This window comes from Meleagris gallopavo, chromosome 1 (assembly GCF_000146605.3).
Source record: "Meleagris gallopavo isolate NT-WF06-2002-E0010 breed Aviagen turkey brand Nicholas breeding stock chromosome 1, Turkey_5.1, whole genome shotgun sequence".
NCBI classification, from domain to species: Eukaryota; Metazoa; Chordata; class Aves; order Galliformes; family Phasianidae; genus Meleagris; species Meleagris gallopavo.
In genome coordinates this window covers 158221875-158228607 of record NC_015011.2, presented here as the reverse complement: position 1 = coordinate 158228607, position 6733 = coordinate 158221875, and the positions used below count along the sequence as shown (strand labels likewise).

General features: G+C 32.3%; 1 long non-coding RNA gene across 1 annotated transcript in view; it reads right to left on the bottom strand.

The window, feature by feature from the left end:
- LOC104917486 overlaps positions 1-6733 on the bottom strand; it is a 20330-nt gene that overhangs the window by 2791 nt on the left and 10806 nt on the right. Inside the window, exon 4 of the long non-coding RNA XR_796893.2 lies at positions 2705-2799. This is a non-coding gene — a long non-coding RNA (uncharacterized LOC104917486). The remainder of the gene's footprint in view (positions 1-2704; positions 2800-6733) is intronic.

Genomic DNA, 6733 nt, shown 5'->3' with positions numbered 1-6733 from the left:
ATCTGTTATCTTAACTAAAATAAAATTATAGAACTTTTTGAAATGACAAATGAGTTAATTAAATCAAAAGCCAGTAAGAAGAAGATTTTTCAAATGGTATGTAAACAACGTTTCCCAAATCAAACTAGTCTTCTGGAAGATATGTCCAAGAATATTTAAAGCTTCTGTAGAACTATGCCAAAGACTGATAAAAGGTTTAGGGGCTCAGATGTGGACTTCTACACTTATATTTTATGTAAGTTCCATGTTTGATACCTTTGGCTTCTTTTCCATTTTTTCTTTTTAAGGATGTGCCCCAGTGCAGAAAACAGTACATCATTGCAGGTGCTTCTTGATTTTGAAATGCCTAGAAAGTTTAGACACTCTCCAAATTGAAGTGATTGCATATATAATCAATATAATATGAAAAAAAAAATTAATTCAAACACAGCATGTAATAAATAACAAGTACAGCTTGTGTATTTTATATATATATATATATGATATTTGTAGGTAGTTCCCTTTAAAACAATGGCTCTGATTCCTTATGTCACTTATAGACAATGGAATCTGAATTTTAATTACAGAATAGCTATTTACTTTGATTTGACATCATTCCCATGATAGGAGTCTTAGTTATTTATGAAAACTACTACACATTTGTGTGTTTGGTAACTTTTTATGATGGCTGTTATCAAATACTAGAAGGCAGACAAAAAAAAAAATGACATCACTGGGATATTTTTTCAAGAGAAAAAGTACATGACAATGAAAGAATTGTCTTTCTCAAGTCAGGTCAATGGTCTGTTTTGACTAATGTTCTGCCTCTAACTGAGTCCAGGGAAGATGATTTTGGGAAAGGTATAAGAAAGAGTAAAGCAATTCTTCCCTCCCACAAGGCTTCAAAAATTCCTGCATTTTCATGTTCAAGGACTTCCTAAGCAAAAGATTGCATCTGTATCATGGATTTCATATTGCCTGTAGATTTTTCTCCAAGAATTTTTAACTCTTTGTACAGAATTCAGTTATATCTGTAGAAAGCAGAACATCCTATGAAAATGAATTCTGATTTAATTTTGAATTATATGAAATTCTTTTACTTAATTATAATTATTTCTGATTCCACGTGTCTGCATTGTATCACTTCAGTCAATCATTTTTTATTTTGAATACTTACAGTGTCATTGCGGAAAAGAAAGAGTGAGGACTATATGTAGTAATCTAGGTAGATGTACTGTATAAATATCTATTGTAATAATTCAATTATCATTCTTACTGTTTGCCCTCTTTATAAACTTCTATTTTTGATCAACAATTTACTAACTGATATTTAAAATGGGCTAAGAGCTTCTTTCTAGAGTATTTATACCTGATCTTGTACCTATTGATGATTCCAAGCAGAAGGTTGATTTTTCTAATACTGGGCATTATTTTGCATTTATTGTCATTGAACTTCATCTGTCATTCTAGTTGCTGCTCTTTACTGTGAAATCTTTGTGCATATTAAGTCAATAGAAGTTTTGATTGAGCTGAAAATTGATAATAATAAAAGTGATAGAATAAAACCAAATTTAATAATCTTGCTTCTCATCCCGTATCCTAGATTTATTATATAAGAGTATTTAAACAACATGGATCCAAGTACCAAGCCTTGTGGGTTAATTATATTACTTTTCCACTTTACTAAGTGACTATTTAAGTGATTTTTTTTTTTCCACCCTTTAACATGTTATTGGTCATGAAATCCTCTTATTCACTGATAATTTTTTTCTAGTTGATAGCACCTGTAAACAGATGTATGATGTTTCAATCAGATGACAGGTACACTTAAAAAAAAGAAAATCTATCACTCTTTTAACCACAGACTTTCTTCTACAAATATCCTGTTTAATCATAGTCTCATATTATCATTTTTAACATGTGTATTAGTGTGCTTACGAGTTACATTATTTAGCATAGTCTCTAATATGTCTAAAATAGAAGTCAGACATGAAGATATTTAATTTCACAGATGCTTTTGGTGCCCTTAAGAAAACAATCATTACATTCATTTGTTCATCTCATACTAAAGCCAGTGTGACCAATACTCTACCCACCACAAACAAGATAAGCAATGAAGTAATGAAAATTTTTTGGCAGATATACTGCTTCTGATATCTTTAAACATGTATGTGTATGTTTGTAGATAGTAGATAAATAGATAGATATAAATATTATAATGCTGTTGGCAGATTGCTCCACAAAATCTTTTTTGACTAGGCTTGCTGTGTAGTTAAATGCACCTTGCCAAATCTAGACTGTCTTTGCACATCTGGACATACTTTCTCCTTTTCAGTTTTAATACTTTCCTCCCTTCTTGTTGAAATTGGCCATTGTCAGGCAAAAGTGGAAGAATCATAGGACCAGAAAACCAATAGACAGGAATGACCTTGCATCAAGCTCTATAGAAGCAGGGAGGAAAAAAAAAATCCTCCTAGATTTTTCTTCTACATTTTTTTCTTTTCTCTCTACTATATTTTTATTTGATGGTGATCTATTTTTACTTTATGATGTAAAATACATACACTCTGCCAAGAGCAGGTTCCCAATCCATTTGCATCCACGTGAGGTTTTCTAGCTCTTCAATTCTCAATCTTTGGCTTAAGGAAAGTATGGGTCTCTTCTTTACTGCTACAAAAGTCCAGAACTTTCTCACAGGTAAAAAAAAAAAAGAGTTTAATCTCACCCAAGACTTCAAATGAAGAATTCACATTTCTGGAGTAAGAATTCAATTAGACCTTTAAGTGCAGAGCAGGTCCCCGCTCTAACACAGATATAAACCTAGAGATAAGAATGATTCATACATTAGGAAACTTAATTTATTGTTGCATTATTGTATTACAGGGATGTAATGAATGCAATAATGAAACTATATGTTCATAATCAGGGAATTGGCTATGCACAATGATCGTGTGTATGTAAATGAAAATACATCTAGCACTTGAGCACTAGCACAGATAATCTGTACTGTTAAATATTTACTCAATTTTTTACTTTGTTTTTGCCTGTACTTTTTGCATATCCCTAGTCATACTTTTAATTTTTATTTTATGTTTATATACATTCTGCTTTTATACAACACATTCATTTTAGTGTTTAAAACAGAGAACAAGCAAAAGCTTTGAATATTAGATCATATTTACATGAAAGAGCATAACATTTTTAACCGGTAAAGGAAGAAACAAGGCAGTGCATCTCTGTAATGAAATTAAAGACTCAGATGCATGCTCTGTGACATGAGCATATCAGAAATCATTTATTGATCTAAGATCAAGATTTAAGAAAAAAAATATAATACAAGAAAAGAAAAAAAAAGAGTGAAAGCACCAATAAATTTCTTAGAAAATATTCATATGGTCAAAATATTTACTATACTCTCAGACATAATTAGCCCTGTTCTCTGCTTCTGTGCAGGTGACAAGCAGGTTATTTTAATACATCTTCACTGCCACAAGCTGGAAAGACTTGAGATAACATTGCGCAGTAGCTCAGAAGAACAGACTGAATGTTTTCCAGTAGTATAAGCATTTTTGTTTTTCATTTTATAACTTGACTAGATCTCCTTTATATTCTTATATTTTGATACATTGCTGCAGTTTTTATTTGTCTCATAACACCGTGACTGTAAGCCATGATTTTGAAGTTAAGATAATATATATTGGGCAAATTTTCTCCTTTGGAATTTGTGAATACACTATACAGTGGATTAACCTGTTGCCTCATTCAAGAATGGGGACATCTCTAGAACTCAAAGCTAAATTTTGCTTTCCCACTGCAAGTAAAACCCATGAAGTGAAATGGCCTGCCCTTAGATTACCCTCCTTTCATCTCTCTAATCCTTAAGGTAAAACCTTTTTGGTGCACGTCTTCTTTGCTCATTTCAAAAATAGAAGAATAAACTATACAAATTGCACTCTCCTGAAGCTAAATAATGCAGCGGCAGGACAAGGGGAAGTGGTTTTGAACTGCAAGAGGGTAGATGTAGGCTAGATACTAGGGAGAAATTCTTTACCGTGAGGATGGTGAGACACTGGAACAGGTTGCCCAGAGAGGCTGTGGATTCTCTCCCTGGAAGCATTCAAGGCCAGGGTGAATGGGGCTTTGAGCAACCTGGTCTAGAGGGAGGTGTCCCTGCCTATAGCACGGGTTGGAACTAGATGATCTTAGAGGTCCTTCCAACCTAAACCATTCGATGATTCTACAATATATGGTTGAATCCTCTAGCAAACTCTTGTGTGACAACCAGTAATTCAGTTTGGACCAACAGTGCATTTTTTTTAAGCAAATTTACTTAAATTAATCTCAATTTACTCAATAACAACACTTTGCTTCACTTCAGAGTCTGTCTGTGAATGTACAAACTGAGCCTTTTTCAGGATGAAACTAAACTAAGATTTCCATTGGACTCCAGGTGCAAATGGGCTTTAAGTTCATGGACCAGGTAAATCTGAAATAAAGGCATAATGTAACATGTAATAAGCATCAGGCTGTCAGAACAACTGTTTTGCTCTACCTATTATCTTCTGTTGTTCCAGAATTCTTAGTTATGTAGATATTATCCATGAAGGAACTATTATCATCATGCCAAATTCCTCTTGATGACAAAAGAAGAAAAAAAGCTTAATGACAGTGAGAAACATTGAAATATTAAGCACATTTTTACTAAATAATAACTATTAAAATTGACAGATGGTAAAGCATATTTGAATTAGCATAGCTGATGAAAACCTATAAAAACACGTGGCATCATTACATCCACTTTTTTTATTTTTATCTCCAAATAGTTTTACGTATAATTATGTATTGCTTCTGGTACCAACATTAGGGGAAAAAAAAAAAAAACCCTAAATTCCAAATAACATGTTTCCATATTGTCCTGACATGTGTACTATTATTTCAAAGAAAAATGTGCTTTTTTGGTCTTTTTTTTTTTTCTTTTCCATTATTTTCCATTATTTTCCAATATATTTTGAGAACATAACAAATTTTACTTACTAATTCTTTACTAAATTGCTGTGAACCAAGTAACAATAAGAGGTTTTTTTTTTTCAAGCTGGAGATCGGTTGTGTATCTAGGCAGCATCAGTGTCTGGCTAGAATTTAATATTTCTAAATTCAGGTTTTAGGCCTGATCAAAGAGAAAATAGATTTCACCTGATTTTTTTAACAATAGAGTTGGTAAAAGTATAGTTAATGCAAATCAGGACTCCTAAAGAAAGCTCAATAACATCAACATCATAGTCATTATCTAAAGGTGTTAAAATAACTGCCACTTGCTGACACCAGTGTGGATTACACTTGAGATATACACACTGAAGAACCAATTAATAGAAACCAGTTTTCTCTCTCCTAAAATCACATTTTGAAGACATTCATGTCTGAATATCACAAGCAATTGCACAAATCATCAAGCAGCTTCTCAGGATTGCAAAGATGGGAACAAGTGTTCCAGTGTGTTATCTGCAGACATATTACACATGGGGTCATGGAAGTAAATAGAGTTATTTTGTGGAGAGAGCAAATATAAAGCAAAATGGAATCTCAAGTAGTCAGGTACAGAAGGCAAAAATAAAATAAAATAAAATTAAATTAAATTAAATTAAATTAAATTACATTAAATTAAAAAAAAAGGAAACTGAAAATAAAATATTTTAGAGATTACACGCAACAAAAAAGTTCTCTGGAGTAAAAAACTTTATTTGCCAGATAGAAGAAAGTGTAACTCAGGGCAAGCTAACCAAAATAAAAAGAAAACTGGTCCATATTATGATAAAGGGATGAATTATTATTATTATTATTTTGAGTTTAAAAAGTTCCTCTCTCAAAAGGAAATGTATACTGTCATTACATATCTAGAAACATAGCGCAATGATGAACTTTATGAACACAACTTAGTTGAAAAAATGCTCAACTGATTTGATTAAAATACTATATATCCTCTGTTGCACAAACCATCTTTACTTTTTGAACCACTTTTATTTATTTAAAGACCTGAAGGATGGAGGCACTGTTTCTTTTGGATGTGTATTAAGTACTTTTATGATGAAATTCTATAGCCTGCATCATGCAGGTAAGAACAGTCAATTGTAATTGTTCCTGTTGACTTTAAATCCTATGAAGTAAAACTAAGTGACACTAGGTAAAAAATATACCTGCTTCTGGACTTCTTTCTTCCTTGATCAGAATATTCTGAGTAGTGTAAAGTTATTTTCTCAGTATCTGGATCCCATCACACCTGGCTGTTATATTTTACAGTTTAGTCTTAGAAATAAGCAGCAGGATGTCAGAAAGTACTCACAGATTTTGGATCTTATTCAGTCCTTTCAAGCAGTGGAGATCATTTCTAGACTTTCTAAAAATTATTTCCTTTCAGAACAAGCAGTAGTTAGCAGAGATAGTATCTCTAAAACTTATATCTAAGGCTACTGTTAACACAACTCAGCTATGTGGTACCTTGACTTAGCCTGAAAACCAGACATGATGATGACTGCATTACTTTTTGTGTGATTTTGGCTATAGGCAATGCCTTATCTTGACCCTTCTACATGATGATCTTGTTAAATCCATAGAAATCTTGTATTACATTTTGTGCTGACATTCTCAGTTTATTCCTGCAATGATACCCTACATAAAAACAGATAAATCACTGAAGAAAAACAGAAAAAAATTTTTCCCTTCTTTCAGACATACATATAGAATAACTCAAGGGTTTACT